The sequence below is a fragment of the Phyllostomus hastatus genome, unplaced genomic scaffold (genome assembly GCF_019186645.2).
Source record: "Phyllostomus hastatus isolate PE091 unplaced genomic scaffold, TTU_PhHast_1.1 phas_contig_34, whole genome shotgun sequence".
NCBI lineage: Eukaryota > Metazoa > Chordata > Mammalia > Chiroptera > Phyllostomidae > Phyllostomus > Phyllostomus hastatus.
The window spans coordinates 45,715,468-45,734,708 of NW_025333857.1; the positions used below are offsets into that span (position 1 = coordinate 45,715,468).

General features: G+C 43.5%; 1 protein-coding gene across 7 annotated transcripts in view; it reads right to left on the reverse strand.

Moving 5' to 3' along the window:
• FAM219A (family with sequence similarity 219 member A) overlaps positions 1–19,241 on the reverse strand; it is a 53,015-nt gene that overhangs the window by 9,282 nt on the left and 24,492 nt on the right. The window lies entirely within an intron of this gene.

The following is a 19,241-nucleotide window of genomic DNA, read 5'->3' on the forward strand; positions in this document are numbered from 1 at the left end:
GGCATTTGGGGCTAACTTTTCCCCTCTCAGTACAGATGAGTTCATCAGTTTCTTCTCTCAGGCTGGACGTACTTGGCAGCAATGGTAACATTGGAAGGAGGCTGTGCAGGAAGGACAGGGCCTGCATGGGGGCTGGGAAGCTGTTGAGCAACTCTGGTCACAGGGACCCACATGTGGTCCTTAAAGACACTGGGAAGGTTCTGGTGTCATCTGATCTCTGAGTGAACCTGCCAGTCCTTTTGGGTCATGAGTCAGGGTGCAAAGCCTTAGACTGAGAGGTCACATGCAAGGCAAACCATTCAGCATCTCCCCGTCACTGTCCGTGATAAAAGACCATCTCAATGGCAAGAACAAGATCTCTGGCACTGTGCCTGAAAACTCAAGTCTTTACTGTGGACTTCCTGTATGTCTTTCCTGAGAAACGCAGCCAATGCACTATGATCATCACATGGAAATGTAATCAGGGAGCTTAAATGTGAAATATTCATGAATATAAGTATCAGAGAGGAATCCAGGCAGAAGGAAGCATCTGGCTCCAAGAAATCAGGGAGAATTTAAAATGCCCCCAAGGACATCTGATAGGAGTTAGATCCGGGAACTAGAGTGGGGATTAGCAAGATTATTAATAAACACTCAGCAGAGACAGACATTGAAATTCATCTCTAACAGCAACCCATGTTTCTGCAACCCTTTACAGTCTCCACCGGCTACAGAAATGATTAATAGCCCTGTCTTACTGTTTCTGGGACAGGATATATAGGCTAATGGCCAGTGCAGAGCCAACATAATGAGAGGAAGGCAAAAGTGCGAGAAGAATCCTTAAACTTAGTTCGGTCCACTGATTTTCATTAAACTGTGTTCCCTGAACCCTGAGCCTTGGGAGGGGCTGAATACAAGAAGGGAGCATAGGAGGGAGTCTGGCTTCTCTGAAACCAGAGTAGATCTACTTTTATTTCATTTACATATCAGCCTTTCTGTAAGATTTTTGGTTGGAGAAAGGGTTCTGTTGCTTAAAAAAAAAGATTAAAATCCACTGATTTAATCCAGTCTGGTCCAAACATTAAAAAATGTTTTATTATGGAAATTATTAAACTTACACAAAAGTAAAGAAACCAATATAGTGAGATCTGGGATAACTATCACCAGCTTCAACAATTATCAACTTATCAACCCATTCTCTTTATAAACCCCAGCTCTTCTATTTACTAGCTGTGTGATCTTGGCTTCAGTTTCCTCATCTTTAAAATGGGACTAATACTAATACCCATGTCAAAGGTTCTTGTGAGGCTAACATCAGTTAATATATGCAAACACATAGTATAGTACTTAGTATAGTACATACTGAGCACTATATATGTGCTAACTATGAAGTTATTACTAGTACAGGTTCCATGAGGCCTGCACAATCATGCACAGTATGCCTGTGAGTCACTGGCCCACAGCTGCAGCCCTGGTACCACGCAGGCTGGGGCTTGGCTTATGTGGGGAGGTATCTGTGGAAAGGTGTTCTCTCCGCAGGGTGAGGAGGGCCTGACCAATGTGACATTCTGACTCCTCTCTCTCCTTACTCCACTATGCTTCAATTTTCCCTCACTTATGTAACAATGGCAAGTCTGGGGATCATAAAGGAAAATAGACAATAGGCCCATCCTTAAGGAGCTTCCAGTAATTATCAATAAAGGTAACAAGAGCCATAGAAAATAGAGGGGGAAGTGATGAAGGGAAGGTGATCAGAGAAAAACTTCACAGAGGAAGCCACCTTAAAATATTTCAAAACATTAGTTCACCAGTTGGCTTAAGAGGGAGAAACAACATTCAGGAAAAATCTGCAAAGGCTCAGAAGCATACAACTAACATTGCATATTCAAGGATAAGTCAGTATTTTGTTATAGTTGAAACCTAGAAGGTATGATGAAAAGTTGCAGGAAATAGTGTCATGGGATCAGGAGGATTTAGATGGTGGTGGAAGATGGGCCTTGATTTTGTTCTTTACTCGGAAGATAATGGGGAATCAATGAAGCCTTAAGCAGGAGAGTAACATGGTCAGATCTGAGGTGTAAAAGGACCCTCTGAGGGCCATGTAGAAGATGGATGGCAGGAGAATTAGACTGGAGGAAAGGATAATTAGGAAACTATTGCAACAGTGCCAGCAAAAGATGACACTAAGCAGAAGCAGAAGTTAAAAGGAGAGAAAGGAGGATGTTAAAAAGAGTAGAATTGGAAGATTCTAGAGATAAAATGTAGGAGGAGGAGTCCAGACATTCCTAGTTTATTGCCTGGATTAATTAGGAAAAGGGTGCTATGCAGTAAGACAGATAACGAAGGAGAAGGCATGGCTACACTGCCAGGAGAAACCAGATGAGTTCCGTTTGAGACATATTGTGTTTTAAAGTGTCGTTTGGACACCTGCTTGATATCATTAGTAGCATTTTAAGTTTGGGATGTCAGGAAAGAGGTATGGGCTGGTGGTGATGGAAGCCACAGAGGATAATAAGTCATCTCAGAGAGACTGAGGAGAGTTTTAAAAGTCAAGAATCAAGGAGGGGACCCTGGGACATATCCAACTTTAGGGAATGAGTGGAAAAAGGAGACCAAGTAGAAGAAGAAAGATGAAATGTAGGAAAAGATCTAGAAAGTCATTTACATAGTTTCAAGGTGGAAGAAAAACAGTGTCAAACAGATGGATCCATAAAACAAAAACCAAATATTTAGAAATAAGGAAGTCATAGGTGGCCTCAACAAGCTAAATTTTAACTGAGTAGGAATAGAGCCTAGATTACAGGGGATTTAGGGGGAAATAGGAGATAAGGCAGTAGAAATGGAACACAGGCTATTCTTTCAAGGAGCTAGACTCAGAAGTGAAGAAATGAGAATGAATAACAGCCAGAGGATGATTTGGACTTTTAGCCTTTTTTTTTTTAAGGTAGGTAACGCCACTGTACTAGACTGAGGGGAAGGAATCTGGGTAAAAAAGATGATTGATGAGAAATGGTCTTTGAGGAGTCAAGAGGAGATAGAACCAGAACCTTGGACCAGAAGATGAAGGTTTCTTACCAAAATGCAAAGGAGGTAAGTATAGGTGGGGTATGTAGATATCATGGAGGCAGAAAGACGAGTGGAAAGTTAAGGGAATTCATTCCTAAAAGCCTAGTTAGGTAAAGGAAGGTGTTGAATACTACAGGATGGGAAAAGAGGGATACTTGGTAGCTGGACAGGAGTGGAAGGAGATCAGACGGGCTGGGCTCCCAGCTACAAATTCTCATCTTTCACCCACCCTTGATCTCATTGCCAGAAGGAAAGACGCTCTCCGTGGTGCTGAACAATTTTGCCTTTGTCTTGTGGGCTGAGCATGGATGATTCAGGGGACAGACATGATTCAATTTTAATGTTTTCCCACAAGAAAGGCAACCTGTGTCCTAGCCTCCAAGCACTAATTCTCATGACTATGAAAATTCAAGTGGATTTAGAATGAAGTATGAAGACCCACAGTGCTTATACAAACATTATCTAACCTTTCTTTGCTGAACACACATGAATTTCCTCTGGTTTTAGGAGGGAGTTGGCAGAGGCAGTTCTGAGCTGTGAAATGCTGGAAGGAGTACTTCTGGAATGGAGTACTGTCTATACCCTGTTCAGTTCCCCTGGATAAAAGCCAGGAGCACGACAGACTTAGTTCAGGAACAGGGCCAGGAGGACAGTGCTGATAAGGAAACAGGAAAGTGGGGAAGACCTGGACCTGAGACCACTCTCTGACAGGTGAGTGCAGCATGATACAGTATCAAAGACCAATTCAATCTGTCACAAGTTGTCCAGAGATGAACTCAGAAACTACCTGGGGCTGTGGTCCCTCTGTTCAGGGTAATGCCACTCTCCCAAAACATCTTTTGGCAGGAGATAAGCATGTTTAGATACCATATTTTAGAGGGATATACAATGTCTTTATGTCCAATGTCTGTGGCTGGGCAGAAACTTAATCTCTTGTCCAAAAATACTCAGTGGCAACCAGGCATTGGTTACATCTCTCTACTCTCTTGTAGATGGCTTTTCATTCATCTTCTAAGACATTGCCATCTGTCTCTGACTCTACACCTCAACATGAGAATCATTAGGACAGTAACAGCTCTGTGGTATGGCCCGAAGTCCTGAGTCCCATTTCCTGAGTCCACTTGTTAACCAGCTCCCACTTTTATTTCCCCATTTCTCTCTCTCCAGGATCTCTCCAGGAACTGCTTGCAGTGCCAGGCAATTGGTCAGGACTTATATCCCTTTGGGACATGTTAAGACTCTAGGGATCTCACTTATAGGAAAGAACAAAGACTTCTCACAGGGCTAAAGTCTTTGGGAGAAGACCTAGAGGAGAGTCCATGGAAACATAAGGGAGATAGTTTCTCCAAATGTTTAGTGTCTCTTACAAGGAGGGGAAGAAGGACAGAAAAGCTGGAGAAAAATCTGTGAAGCCTGAATTTAGGAGATGGGGCAGAGGATCCTATGTAGCTTAGGGAGACCTCTTTCACCAGTCTAAATCTCCTCAACCTTCTAGGTTTTTCTTTAAAAGATGACTCAATTCAAATAAAGTCAACACACTGAGTGTCCACTCTCTTTCCAGTCCTGGACTGAGTGCTGACAGCAGAATGCAAAGGAGGAAAGCACTCTCTTTCTTTATGCACAACACATTTCTGAAGAGCATTTGGGACAAAGTTTGCCAAAAAGAAGTGAGGAGGATTCTTATCCTCATGCTAGAGTTTAAGAATTCAAATTGCCCTGTAAGCAGCTGAGGATTTTCTGTACTCTTAAACAGTTCCTAAGGGAGAATTCACTACTAAAAACAAGCACCACCAAACTTTAGTATTTTTGTGGTGGCTGTTATTGGGAAAACAACCAAAATGGAGGAGGGTGCTGCTGACCCCGGGCCTTAGTACAACCAATTGTAGCCACAATAAGTTTAATAGACCCATTATAAGGTAATACATGCTAAAGGTTAGAAAAATCACCTTAATAGTTTCACTACCTTGAGACAACCTCTGTTCATATTCTAGTGTATTTCTGTTTTTTTTGTGTATACTAATGTAGCAACACTCTGGAGTTTCCTCTCTCTGGGAGTTAGTGCTACTCCTGTCCTCCTGGTCAGCAGTGGGTCTCCAGGTACAATGTTGGTTCTATGTGGTCCTAACCCTGCTTGGACCAGGTGGAGCCAATCAGAGTCTCTCCAGAATTGGGAAGTGGGACTAAGGGGAGATATAAAGCTGAAGACTGTGGATTAGATAGCGGAGAAAGCCACTAGGCTTGGAGATGAGAATAAAGCTGATGTTCAGAAAGAAGCAAACACAAGAGATAGAAAAAGTGTTCCCTAGGTTTTAGGCTCTAGTTCTAGAACTTACCCTACTCTTCTAAGACTTGCCTACATGCCTGACCCCTAGACACTATAAGAAACCCTAGTGTCCTTAAAGTCCAGTTTCCTCTGTAGCTTTAACTAGCTTGAGTTGGATTTTGTTCCTGTAACCAGAGAGTACAAACTAATACATGCACATGGAATAACATTTTAAAATACACTGTGTCTTATAGTGTGTATTTTAAAAAATTAGTATTAGAAAATAATTAACTTTCCATATTTTACATAGTTTTGTAATCACCAATTTAATGGCTGCATAATGTCCACAGAAATGATATTCAATAATTTTTTTTAAAAGATTCATTTTATTTTATTTTTAGAGAGGGAAGGGAGGGAGAAAGAGAGAGAGAAGCATCAATGTGCGGTTGCTGGGGGCCGTGGCTTGCAACCCAGGCATGTGCCCTGGCTGGGAATCGAACCTGCGATACTTTGGTTCGCAGCCCATGCTCAATCCACTGAGCTATGCCACCCAGGGCTATATTCAATAATTTTTTAACCATTCACTTATCTGGGACATTCAGGCTGTTTGCAAATTTCACAATAATAAAAAGTGCTACACTGAAATCCATATTTATTTGCATTTAGGATCATTTCCTACATTAAGTACAATTTCTAAGTCAAAAACATGAGCATTTTTAGGATTCGTGATACACACTGACAAACTGCTTTCCCAAAGGATTGTTCTTATTTACAATGCCTCAAGTCATGACTGAGAGCCAAAGCTGATTTTTAATATTTTATTCTTCACTGTGTGTCAGAGAATTTCAGGTCATCATATCCATTATCTTCCAAGAGAGCTCTGCTCCAGTCCTTATTTACCTGGTTCCCTCTCGGGAATCTTCTATAGTTTCCTCTGGGCATCACCTGCCAGACAAAATACTCCTGACTTGAGGCCACCAATCAAAAATGAAAGGAGAGAAGACTGTTACACTGAGGCTTGGGAAAGGCTCTAAATGAAGCATCAGTACTGCCAGGCAGCTGGCCGCCAAGCTTCAGCCGGTCCTTGGCCTGTGTAAGCATGTCAGCCATAGGAACCGCGACTGTAATTGCAGAGCCAGGAGGCAAACTTCACAGAGTGGGTCTCCCTTGCTTTCAGACTTAGGGTGGGAGAATTAGCCAAAATGGCTCTGAAGTTATCCCATGGGGGCAGGGAGGCAGCTCCTACTCCCTTTCCCATTATTTATTTTTTCAAAAATAGCTACTCAGAAACACAGAGAGAAAAGAATAATAAAGGATATAAAGCTAGTACTAGGATGGCAAAGAACTGGATTCATTTTTGAAATGGGGAGAAAAGAGACCAGTCAATTTTTAAAAATATTTAGAATCCTGTTCTAGTTTTTTTTTTTCCCCCATGGGTAGGACTGTTTTTCTAGATTGATGTTGTACTATTGATTCATGTTCCCACTCATAGGGAATCCCTATAACCAAGAAGCCTTTGTTTGGGATATAGGACAAATACTTCAATTCAGGGACACCCACCATAGCAGCTGTGGCTTGAGGAAAGCCTGTGTATAAAGGCCTAAGGAACAAGCCTAATGACCCAGGCGACAGGAGCCATAGCCAGAAGTTGAGAAATCTTGGTTTCTCTGGGAGACCTGACTTGGCTTGGCCCCTTCATTCCTACCCTTAAGCTCATAGCCTGAGTCAGATGTTGAGGAGGCTCCTGCCTTATCTTGAACCAGCTGGAGACACAGGTGTTACCTATATAGTCTTGTGACCTAAAAGGTTTTTGAGCCCCACATCCTGCACTCACCCTCCTCCCTCCATTTCAACCTCTTTAGAAAAAAAAATTTCGATTAATGGACAAAGGGATCAAGGTGTAAACTTCTTTAAAAATAGAAAAACAATGGTTAAAATGGTAAATTTTATGTTGTGTATATTTTACCTTAATGATAAAGAAAGACTGGTTGGCAGGGCCCGAGGTAGGAGAAAACGGTGTGAGAGTCACTAGTGGAGAAGAAGAAGTCCCTTCTCCTCTTTTTAAATTCAGGTTCAGACAACACAGATTTGGGGGATGAGGCCTTTCATAGGAGAGGGGAAATGATTATAAAATCAAGGGAGCTGAAGGGGCTGGGGACTCTGGGTTGAGTTTCCTCTGACCTGGGGTGCTCCTCTGGCAGGGCCCAGAGGAGGGAAAGAAGGGAACCAAATATTCAGGGCTAATAGAGCTTTAGGGAGTGTGGTCCAGAATATCTTTCCATTTCCTTCCAGAATGTGGATTCCAGTTCCCTAAGGTAAGAAAGGAGGCATAGGACACTGAGGAGAGATACTGCCCAATAATCAATAAAGGTCATTTGGTTGGACAGCCCCGCTCTGAGCATGGTAGAAACCTGAAGAAGGAAAAACGTCAGTGGTCACTGATGTTTAGCCTGGGCCAGGCTGACTTATAAATCCTCATCTAGATCTTGGCCTCAAATCTCACTTGAGGATTTTGGTAATTTCAATTACTCAAGTAACTCTGCTTGGCCTGCAGTGGTCCATGAATCTTTTGGACTTGTTGGTTTTCCAGGAAAGCAAAGTAATAGTCCGGCAGTCTATGGGATGCTTTCACAGAGCTGTCATCTCTGATCCCTTTCTTTTGGCCTTTGAAGAGTAAAGAGCTACTTGTCTGCAATGAACCATGGACTAGAAGGGCTGATATTAAACAGCTTCTCCCCTCTGTGGCATTTCCTGCTCCTGTCCTTCCTCTCCTTTTCAATCTGTCCTAACTTTCTAACCTCCATGATGCCTAGCAAGCCCCACTTTTTGCTCACAAAGACAGCTCTAAAGCTCAGCTCTCTAGCCAGAGCAGTCTCTTGTTCTTTTCCTGTTTGTCTTCCCAATAATTAAACATGGGTAAGCTCACCACAGATTAAAAAAAGCTTGATATTCACTGAACAGCAACAAGGGGCAGGCAGGGCACAATGTATTTGGGAAAAGAAAAACACCAAGACCTGATTCTTGTCAAGCAAACTTCAGTTTAAGAGGGGGAGATGATAGGCACACAAATGTATTTTTAAGGTGGAGAAAAGAGGGTGAGAGGCAGGAAGGCATGAAGGGTGGTCAGGCCCGGGCAGAAGCCTGGTTAAACAAGAAGTCTGGGTATTAGGTAACTGGGTACTTCGGAAAGAGGATTTAGAACAATAACTGGCTCATCCCTGGGGGTCAGACTCTATTTTTACTACTTTTAGTTGCTGCTGCTGCTACAACCCCTACTTTGCCACAGGGGTGGGCTGAGTACAGCAGGGGCTTTCCTTTACCACTGAGATGCACAAACAAGTCTCCCACAGAGAGTTAAGAGGCTCTAGGTGGGTGGCTGAGGAAGTATTTTTATTGGGTAGGCAAATAGGGATTCAGTCCTAAGAGTACTTAAGAGAGAGATCTGTGCTCTGGCAAAACAAACCCTCACTGCCTCCAATGTAGCTTAGGGCCAGCAGTCACTCTTGCCAGGCCTGCTTTGCTTAGCAGGGAGGCCAATGCTAAGAGACCCTGGAGGCTCAGGGCCCAGTCCAAAAGTAAAGGAGGTTGGAGAGGGTTGACCAAGAAGTCAGTCTGTGTGTGTGTGTGTGTGTGTGTGTGTGTGTGTGTGTGAGAGAGAGAGAGACAGAGAGAGAGAGAGAGAGGAAGAGAGAGAGAGGGAGAGAGAGGGAGGGAGAGATGAGAGAGAGAGGCATAGGTACCAGTTGGTGGTAGAAGAGTAGGAGAAAGGGAGATTCTAGCCTAGCACAAGCTCAAGGCAAATTTTCAGTCATGAAGCTAGCCAGTTGCTGGTTATACATCTCTCCAGGTATACAATACTTACCTTCTAAGCTAGATGATTCTGTGGTCCCTGGCTAAGGAGGATAGACAGCCTTTTTCCCTGCCTACCTGTCATTCCCTGGTTGGTGCAGTGACACTGACTGGCTAACTCAAGGGTACAGCTGCATTCCTGAGGAACCCATAGGAAGGGTCCCTGAAACAACCAATAACCAACATTCACCCAAAGAGCTCCCCTACAGCTCTGAAGTCCACATCTCTAAGGAACACTTCCTCCTTTGCTGTTAACTACAACCCCCACCCCCAACTCCTCCCCACCTGTGCTGCCTTCACCAGACAGCTCTGACACACCCACACAGCCCACATCCCTCCTTACCTGCTGAGCCTATCTATGTATCTCTCGGATAGTGCTTTTTAAGCATTAGTGTGCATACAAGTCATCTGGAGATACTGTTTAAATGCAGATTTTAATTCAGTAAGTCTGGGGTGGAGCCTGAGTGTTTGCATTTCATACAAGCTCCCAGGTAATACTAATGCTTCAGTATAGGGACCACACTTTAAATAGCAGGGCTCTAGGCCAGCCCCTCTACACACACATCATCCCCAGACAAACCCCTCAAAGAGCTCTCTTCCCCAGCCTTAACCTGGTTATATCCTTAGTGTGAAAAAAGAACAATAGTTTGGTGGGGGAAGATAAAGGGGGACTACCCAAAGCTCATGAGGCACCTCTGCTAAGAGCTCTGGCTGGGCCCAGGAAGGGAGTTGTTCAAAACAGCTTAGCTCAGGTGTGGTTTTTCTGGAATCCATCAAATCATTTATATAACATTCCTTGAATACCTACTATATGTACAGCTGTGGTAATGGGAGCTTTATATATATTATCTCACTCAACCCTCCTAAAAGACCAATGTAATATTGATCTTTTAGTTTACCTAAAAGAATAAGGTAAATATTCCATTTTGAAAGTGAAGAACCAAGTTGTATAAAGTAATATATTCAAAGTCACACCTTAAAGGCAGTAGCACTAGGATTTGAATCTAATTTGCTCATTTCTTGTAACCTAGTCCCTCCTCAGAGACATCAGATAAAGTCATGAGATTAACAGCATATCAGAACCACACAGCTGTGGGACTGTTGTCTTGTAAAGCAGGCACTTGAAGGCTGGCACTAGTCTAATTATGTCTTCAGTGCTCAGCACACACTTGAAGCTCCTTTTTAGAAAATGCCATGGATGCTTTCTGATCACCAACTTCCTGCTCAATGAGTCTCCATAGGAAGGAAATACTGGAGCCACTTAAGTAGTCAATAACTCAAGAAGCAGAAAGAGAGAGACACTGGCAGGAAGCTGAAAGCAAGAAAAAACATTGAGAACTAAGAATGCTGAGCCCAGGAGAGAAAAGCAGAGGTCAGTACAAGAAAAGAAGATGGAAAGTCTCAGCTACCAAAATTCAGTTCTGGTCCCACATTTTAGGGGCACTTATATTGTAAGCACTATAATGGGTGGTGTGGATACAGAGATAATATGATCTCTGCCCATGAAGAGCTCACAGACCAGTGAGTAGGGCAAAAGAATAAGCAGATAATTTTAATTGTACACCGAGTGCTAGAACAGAGGTTTGTATTGTATAGAGTGTTGTAAGTACATAGGACAAAATTACCTATCCTACCTTGGGAAACTAGGGAAGATTTATTCAAAGAAAACTGAGGCATGAAGGATGAGTAGAAGGTAGAAGTGAACCAGATGAAGAAGAAAGAAATAAGGGAGAAAAAAGAGAAAGAAGCAGGGAGGAAGACATAGCAAAAGAAATAGCTCAATTTTCTTGGAATGTTACAAAATAGGAGGTAAAGTGGCAGGTAATGAGACTAGAATGGGAGGAAGGCTTAATATTGTGGAGGGCTTTATAAGTCATATTCAGGGCTTTGGACTTTAACTGGAAATAATGCGAAGCTATTGAAGGATTTTCATCTCATTGTCAGATTTATATAGACAGATCACTCTGGGAGTAGCGTAGAGAGAAAAATGGGAAGGAACGATTAATCTGTAGTCAGGGAGACCAGATAAGAGGCATTGCAAGAGGTGATAAAAGCCTGAAAAAAGGCAGAGTCAGTGGGGTTAAAGAAGGGGGAATGGAGAAGAAAAAACACATTGAGGTCAGACTGCCAGGGCTCAGTGGCTGATTGGATTTGGGTTTGAGGGAAACGACGTAGGCAAAGATAACTCCCAGGTTTTATCCTGGCTCAGGTGACTGGGTGAATTGTGGTGCCACCAAACAAGACAGAGGAACAGAAATAAGAGCAAGTTCTAATGATTTTGTTTTGTGCAGGGGTATGTGTATATCTATAGTTATGAAAGGTCAAAGGAAAGAACTTGGGGAACACCAATAGTGAAGGGGTAGCAGAAGAAGATTGACAGCTGTGGTCAAAGAGACAGGGGACCAATGAGAGGCTGGTGTCATGGTTGTCTGGGAAGGACAAGTTTTTGAGAAGAACAATGTTAGAGAACAGGGAACCAGAACTAGAGTCCTGGAGTAGTACTTGTATGATGGGAGAGACTAAATGGCTGAGGGTAGGGGAAAGAGCCAGCAGAGAAGGACGAGTTGTTTGAACATCGACTAAGAGAACTCAAGACATACTGTTTTTTCTCTAGTTTCCTGATATTTTAGCAACAATTTTATTTTGTTCTCAGTAATTATGAGTCTAACTCTTGGGAGGCTTGAGACTCTCCACAGAGAGAAGCCACCCATTAGGGAAGTCCAGGCATGGTCCAGAGACCATGGCAGTTCTGCTGTTTCTTAAGAAATGTGGGTGGACTTCCAGTCAAGATGGAAGTGTAAGTAGACATACTTTGCCTCTTTGTGCAACCACAGAGAAAATTACAACTAAACCTCAAAACAAATAACAAAAACTGTCAGAAAATCGAACGATATAGAAGTATGATAACCAAGGATTTAAAGAATCCACATTCATCCAGATGGGTAGGAGGGGTGGAGACGTTGAAACAAGCAGAGAAGTGTGCACAGAGATTCATTGTGGTAAGGAGAGATGGTGGCGGCAGAATGGGTGGTCCTATATCCATGTGTGGTGGATAAAAATCAGGAGGGTTACCTTGGGAGCCAGTGATCCCAGCCCAAGTCCAGACTGCACAGCCCAGCATTCCAGCATTGGGAAGATAAATCCCCATAACTTCTGGCTATAAAAAGCAGTGGGCACTGGGGTGGTGGAAGATTTGGCCAGATTTTCAGAAGACTCCGCTTAAAGGGACTGCACAATCTTAGAACACACAGAAACCTACCCACTCTGGGATTCAGCACCAGGGCAACAGCTGGAAGGGTGCTAGTTGCATACAGGGAGTGGGTGAAGTGACTAGAAATGGGGCAAGGGCCAGGCAAACCTCTAGAAGCCAGGAAGCATCACTGTCCCCTCTCCAAACCCACCCCCCACACAGAGCCACAAAGCAGTGAAGCAGGTTGCCCCACCCTGGTGATTACCTAAGGCTCCACCTCACACAATTTACAGGTGCCTTTTCTACTATAGACCACGGTACTAAGACAAGAAGTCAAAGCAGCTCTACTGGATACACAGAAACAAACAGGGAGGCTGCCAAATTGAGAAGACAAAGAACTATGGTGCAAATGAAAGAAAAGAACAAAAGGCCAGAAAAATAACTAAAGGAAATGGAGATAACCAACCTGTCAGATGCAGAGTTCAAAACAATGGTGATCAGGATGCTCAAAGAACTCATTGAGTATGGCAACAACATAAAGGAAGGAATTAAGGTTACACTAAGTGAAATGAAGAAAAATATACAGGGAACCAACAGTGAAGGGGAGGAAGATGGGATTCAAATCAATGACTTGGAACATAAGGAAGAAATAAGCATTCAACCAGAATAGCAAGAAGAAACAAAATTTCAAAAAAAAACACCCCCAAAAATGAGGACAGCATAAGAAGCCTCTGGGACATCTCCAAACATACAAACATCCAAATCATAGGGATGCCAGAAGGAGAAGAAGAGCAAGAAATTGAAAACTTATTTGAAAAAATAATGAAAGAAAACTTCCATAATTTGGTGAGGGAAATAGACATACAAGTCCAGAAAGCACAAAGAGTCCCAAACAAGTTGGACTCACAGAGGACCACACCAAGACACATCATAATTAAAATGCCAAGGTTAAAGATAAAGAGAGAATCTTAAAAGCAGCAAGAGAAAAGGAGACAGTTACCTGCAAAGAAGTTCCCAAAAGACTGTCAGCTGATTTCTCAAAAGGAATTTTGCAGGCTAGAAGAGACTAGCAAGAAGTATTCAAAATGATGAAAAGCAAGGACTTACAACCTAGATTACTCTATCCAGCAAAGCTATTTAGAATGAAAGGGCAGATAAAGTGTTTTCCAGACAAGGTGAAGCTCTGTCACCTTGTCATTATCACCTTGGTGAACATTTCATGTGACAATGACACCAAGATTATCATCATCAAGCCATTATTACATGAAATGTTAAAGGGACTTAAGAAAAAGATAAAAACTATGAACATTAAAATGGCAATAAATTCATAACTATCAACAACTGAATCTAAAACAACAAACTAAGCAAACAACCAGAATGGAACAGAATTATAGATATGGAGATCATTTGGAGAGTTATCAGCTGGAAGGGTGAAGGAGGAGAATGGGGAAAAAGGTGCAGGGGTTAAGAAGCATGATTGGTAGGTACAAAAATAGACAGGGGGATGTCAAGAATAGTTATAGAAAATGGAGAAGTCAAAGGACTCATATACATGACCCATGGATATGAACTAAGGGGGAGATTATTGGAGGCAAGGGTGGTACTAGGTTGAAGTGGGGGCAAAGAGGAAAAGATTGGGACAACTGTAATAGCAAAATTGATAAAATATATTTAAAAAAAAAGAGGAAGAGTAATTTAAAAAAATGAAGTGTGTGCAAGGGTGTGTTGAAGGCAAGGGAGGGTGACCAAGGCCTGACCAACTCTGAAGTAACTGCAAGCAGAGAGGTGAGTGGGTACTCCAAATTTGGGCTGTACTACATGCCCTCTGACTTGGCCTTTAATCATCCACCCCAGGTGGTGGCAAAAAACAGCAAAGACCATGGTTTTCTAGTTCTTGGGGCAGGAGGCCTGCACAGACCTAACAGAAACAGCCTGGAAACCCAGGACATAGTAAAGAAGACTGTATTGAGATTTTCTAGAATGCTGAATCACTGTTTCACCAACTATGAACATCCAGCAGAGGCTCAACCTTGGAACCTATACTCCGAGTGATACTATGATTATGTGATGGTTATGATTTCTCACTTTAAAAACCATCAGTAATATTTTTCTGTAAAAACCAAGTAAAGAATTACTTGACTGCAGTATTAATCCACCCCTCAGGTATAGTAACAGAGTCAGTAACTGTATGCCTTCACTGTGAGGAAAGTTAAGAACTATGCAATTAGAGTTGGGGTAGATCCTAGTTCTTCTGTCTCCTGCATCTAAACACTAGAACTTATGGGCGAGTGGGGAGGGCACTGAGGTCTAGGAAAGCCAGGCTTGCGTTAGGGCAGAGGACTGGCAACCTCAATGAGGTTAGACTGACTGCTCCCAAAACCTTGACCTTGGGGCCTATTGCTTTTTGGGGGAAAAATCATATTTTGGGGATGGGCAGACTGTTGACTATTTTCAGAAACAGGTCTAAAAATGCTACCAGAGTTGATTGTTTTATGCTATTTGATGCATTTGAAATAAGCTGATTTTTTTTCCATGAAAGGATGCTCGTTCTGTTGTGTTAAATCTTGGTTACAATTAGAGAGGAAACTTCAAAAGTTCCTGTTTCCTGGCAGGGGAACAATGCTTTCTCTTTACTCCACAGCCTTGTAGTAGTCAGAAGGTTAGTTATAAGGCCTCACATCTGGGCTTCAAAGAAACACAGAATAACCATTTCCAGGCCTATTTTCGCCTTTATATGGACACCTAATTTCATAGGTGTCCTGCCTTGTTCATGTGGTAACTTCCACTGCCCTCCCCCACACCCCACTCCCTTCCATCTTTCACTTCAGTGAAAACCTGAGGATCAGATCCTCAGTGATTTTATCTTATTCCAATGTTCAGGAGAGTAATTTTCAGCTCCTTGTTACATCCAGGTAGGACTAAGATGAGTTCTCTCTCTGCAGACAGGAGAGAACTAATGGTCTACGGAAAGAACCCGAAAATCCTGGATCCTAGGCTACACTCAACCCTGGGCTGCTCTGGATTCTGAGAGAATTTTGCCACCCTTGCCCCTCCCCCGCCACCATCAGGCTCCAGCCAGCTGCAAATTGTCTGGATCGAGCTGCTTTGACACGCTGATGTTATCGGCCTCACAGTGCCTGGAGCATGCAGATAGGAACAGGCAACGGCGCCGTCTCACCGGACGTAGTAATGTAATTTAGTTTCTGAAATCCAAGTATAAAATCTTGAAAGCTGACGTTTTTTATCTACCTCAGGAGGGGGGTGATGGTGTGGAATTCCCAGTGGAACCATCTAAATAGGGAAATGGCTTCTGTCATGTATTAATAAACAGTTCAAAGCAATGGAAAAGCATACAGAGAGTATTTGTAGGAAAAATAAGTATCCAGTCTTTCCTGCCTCCTCCCTCCTTCCTCCCCTGAGCTGTGCTAACAAGTGAGGAGCGCCTCCATTTGTGTGAATCCCAGGCTGAGGGCAGAAGTGTGTCTCATGAGCATTCCTGTGAGAGTCCCCTGTGCTACAGAGATGGAACAAGCACCAGCTTCCCCCAGGGGCAAACGGTGGCACTTTTGGGTGGGTCTCAAAGACCTGTTTTTTTTTGAAAGGAGTCATTCAAACTGAGCCAAGAATGGTGGTAAAGAAGCAATTACTCACCTTCCTTTCCATTTCCCCAACCTTGTCTCCTGGACTCTGACCCCACCTCACTAAACTTTGTATCGCCAGTCTTCCTTGGTTTTGGTGGGGCACCAAAATCCTTCCCACCTCTCGGCTAGATCTTACTTGTCCTTCAGGCCTTGGCTGACACATCACTCCTTAGAAGAAGCTTCTCATCAATACCAGGCTAGGTAGGTTAGGCCCCTCTGTTATGTACTCTCACAGTCCCTCCTTTCCAAACATTTCTTTCATGCACTTATCAAATTTTACTTAAATGATTATTTGTGTAATTTATCTGTTTAATAAATGTTCACAAAGGCAGGGATCATGCCTTTCTCCAATGTGTCCTCCCAGTGCTTAGCAAAGAGAACAAAGGGCCATAGTCTGATAATAGATTTCCTTTACTTGGTTTGAGCCCACAGCAAAAATATTTCGGCAACAGAGGGGTGGCAAAAGGCCGGCGGCCTGCCAGGCTGTGCCAGGGCTTATCTAATGGTGTTGCAGACAGATGTTGCATTGTGTACTTCTTGTAGTGCCTCTTTATCTACATAAGCCTCTGGTCGAGGGCTAAAAGATTACCTTCCAGGAAGTTGTTTTGGAGAACAGCCAAAGTAGGAGTCCCCAGAACCTTTCCTCACTTGCTTCATTGAAACTTGGCCTAGCTAAAACCCCACTTAAGGTCCATGGTCAAAGCAGCAGCTCAACCCCAGGTCAGCTTTTGTGGGGACTGATCACCAGCTGAGCAGACAGAGCTTTCTCCATGACTTAAGGGCCAGGTTCCAATTTTGCTTTCAGGTCAGATATAGACTCCTACTTGGGCCTTTACAAGAGTAAGGCTCAACTCTTATTGTTGAGTATTAGAGGAATGGGCAGTCAGCTTAGAATCTAAACCAACAGAAAACCCTTTGGAGGGTATAGGGGTGGGGCTGCTCTCATCCTGTCTGTTCAAAGAGTTTTTTCATAATGTGGGGCTTGCAACCATGTTTACCAGGCAGTGCAGTGCCCAAGGCAGGGGAGCTCTTGGAAGTTCAGACCTAAGGGCAAGGAGACAGCAAAAGAAAACACAAGAAACCTCCCTGAACAGTAAACAAAACCTCTGGCTGGATAATAGGGCCTGTGGATTCCAGTTTTGCCTATGAGCTGCACTGCCTTTGACAGTCTAGACAGGTCGATTCACTCTCCAAGCTCACAGGTCTGTTTTTATTCAGACCCTGAGATTCTAGAAAGCCTCCAGGGCAGAAAATAAATGAGTTGTCCCAGGTCAGTGCCAGATGGCAGTCCTGGGATTAGAATTCATGGGCCCTTCTTTCCAGCCAGCTGCTCCCTCCCCTGCGTCCTGAACTGTTTTTTTCTTCTGAATGCTCAAGATTGCATTCAATTAAGTAAGGTTTGTGGTCACATAATCACTGCTCCTAAATGAAACAATGACTGCAGGGCATTCACTGTAAGGAAGGCAAACATGGGGGGTGGGCACCTTTGCTCCTGAGAGAACAGGCCAAAAGCAAGCTTTGGATGAGGTTAGACCTGTTCTACTTTAACAAAAACCAACATAAACAACTCTCTTGGGGTTTGGCAGAGTCCTCATCTGTTCTCATTTCTTCTCCAGGCTTCCTTCTGTGTCAAAAGCCTGTGCTTAATCCCATAGTAAAGGCCTCTCTTGGAAGCTGGAATACACTATTTCTAGAGGCAAGAGAGGGGCTGGGCTGAGAGACAGTTTGGATCCAGATCCTCTGAGCATCTTTCCATCAATAAATTAGTTACCACATTGTTAATGTTCCCAATCTCCAGGAGTGCAAGGGGTGGCGGCAGCCCTAGTCCTTCCAGCCCAAATTCTGATAGGTCCATTCATGGTTTAGGAAACACCAGACATTCTTTTCTCCTCCCTGCCCTTCCCTACCCCACTGACTGGCTGACTAAGAGAGGGAGCCTGCAGCTGTTCTCTGGTGGTTTCAACGTGGCCTTACCATCTATTTCTTTGGCCAGGAAGTTCCTTTTTTTTTAAAGATTTTTATTTATTTATTTTTAGAGAGAGGTGAAGAGGGGGAGAAAGAGAGGGAAAGAAACATCAATGTGTGATTGCCTCTCATGTGCCCCACCCTGGGGACCCAGCCTGCAACGAAGGCACATGCCCTGACTGGGAATTGAACCGGCAACCCTTTAGTTTGCAAGATGGCACTCAATTCACTGAGCCACACCAGCCAGGGCAGGAAGTTCTTTTATATAAGAATGTCAATGGCCTTCAGGCTCAGAGATTGCCTTCAATAAGGGACCCAGGAGCCTAAAACAGGTGAAGAAAGCAGTGGAGGAGAGACTTGCACAAGAGCAGGGCTGCTTGGCAGAGATGGGATCCTGAATGTTTTTACTCATATTCAATTTAGGCAGACTTACCTTCTTCCTCACTCACTAGCCCAGACAACCAAAGTGAGAGCATAGTAATTTCATTTGCTTGTTCCAATTCATTTAGCCATGGAAGAGGCCTGGAGGTAGAGGAAGAAATTTCAACTAGAAAATCAAATTCCTAGTAGATGATTATGATTCTGCCCTTCCAGACTCCTCACACACACAGCCCTTTTCTGGATAATTTGTGGGAATTGGGAAGAAAACCCCTCTACAGTGGTAATTTAATTCTCCTCTGCCTAGGGTCCACGTCTAGGGTAGGGGTGGCAGGCTGTGAAGCTCCAGACTCACTAGTTTTATTTCTGCAGTTTCTACTTGCTATATCTGTGACCTTCCACCTTATGTCAATGCCCTTCCCCTAAAAGTGATGTCTTTAAATCAAGTGTATTCCCAATGCCAGGCTAAAGGTACAGTGATATAAGGCTGCAGGTTCAGGCCTTGAAACTTGTTCAGTATTTCCTTTGCCCCTTCCTTCTCATTCTCAGATTGAAGAGGGAAGTGCAGGGGTATTGGAGACAAAGGCCCATTTCACATTCCTTTGTTCCACTACTCTTACCCTCCCCCAAGACTCCTACAGCTCTGAGGTATCAGGGTGTCAGGTCCTGGCTAAGGACACCTTAGAAGTTGACACAGTTGTCTTGAAAGCTTATTTCATCTTCAAAGTGATGGTGACCTCAGTAGAGAGCTCAGTCAGGCTAGATATTTGTGAGGGAAGGTGGGGCAGGGGCTAAAGGGGATATGGAGGAGTCCTTGGATCCATCGGGCTTATCTTCAAAGGAGAAGATAGCAGCCCCTCTCACAGCTAGAGACATGTGCAGGAAGGCTGTTTAAAATTAAATAAGCAAG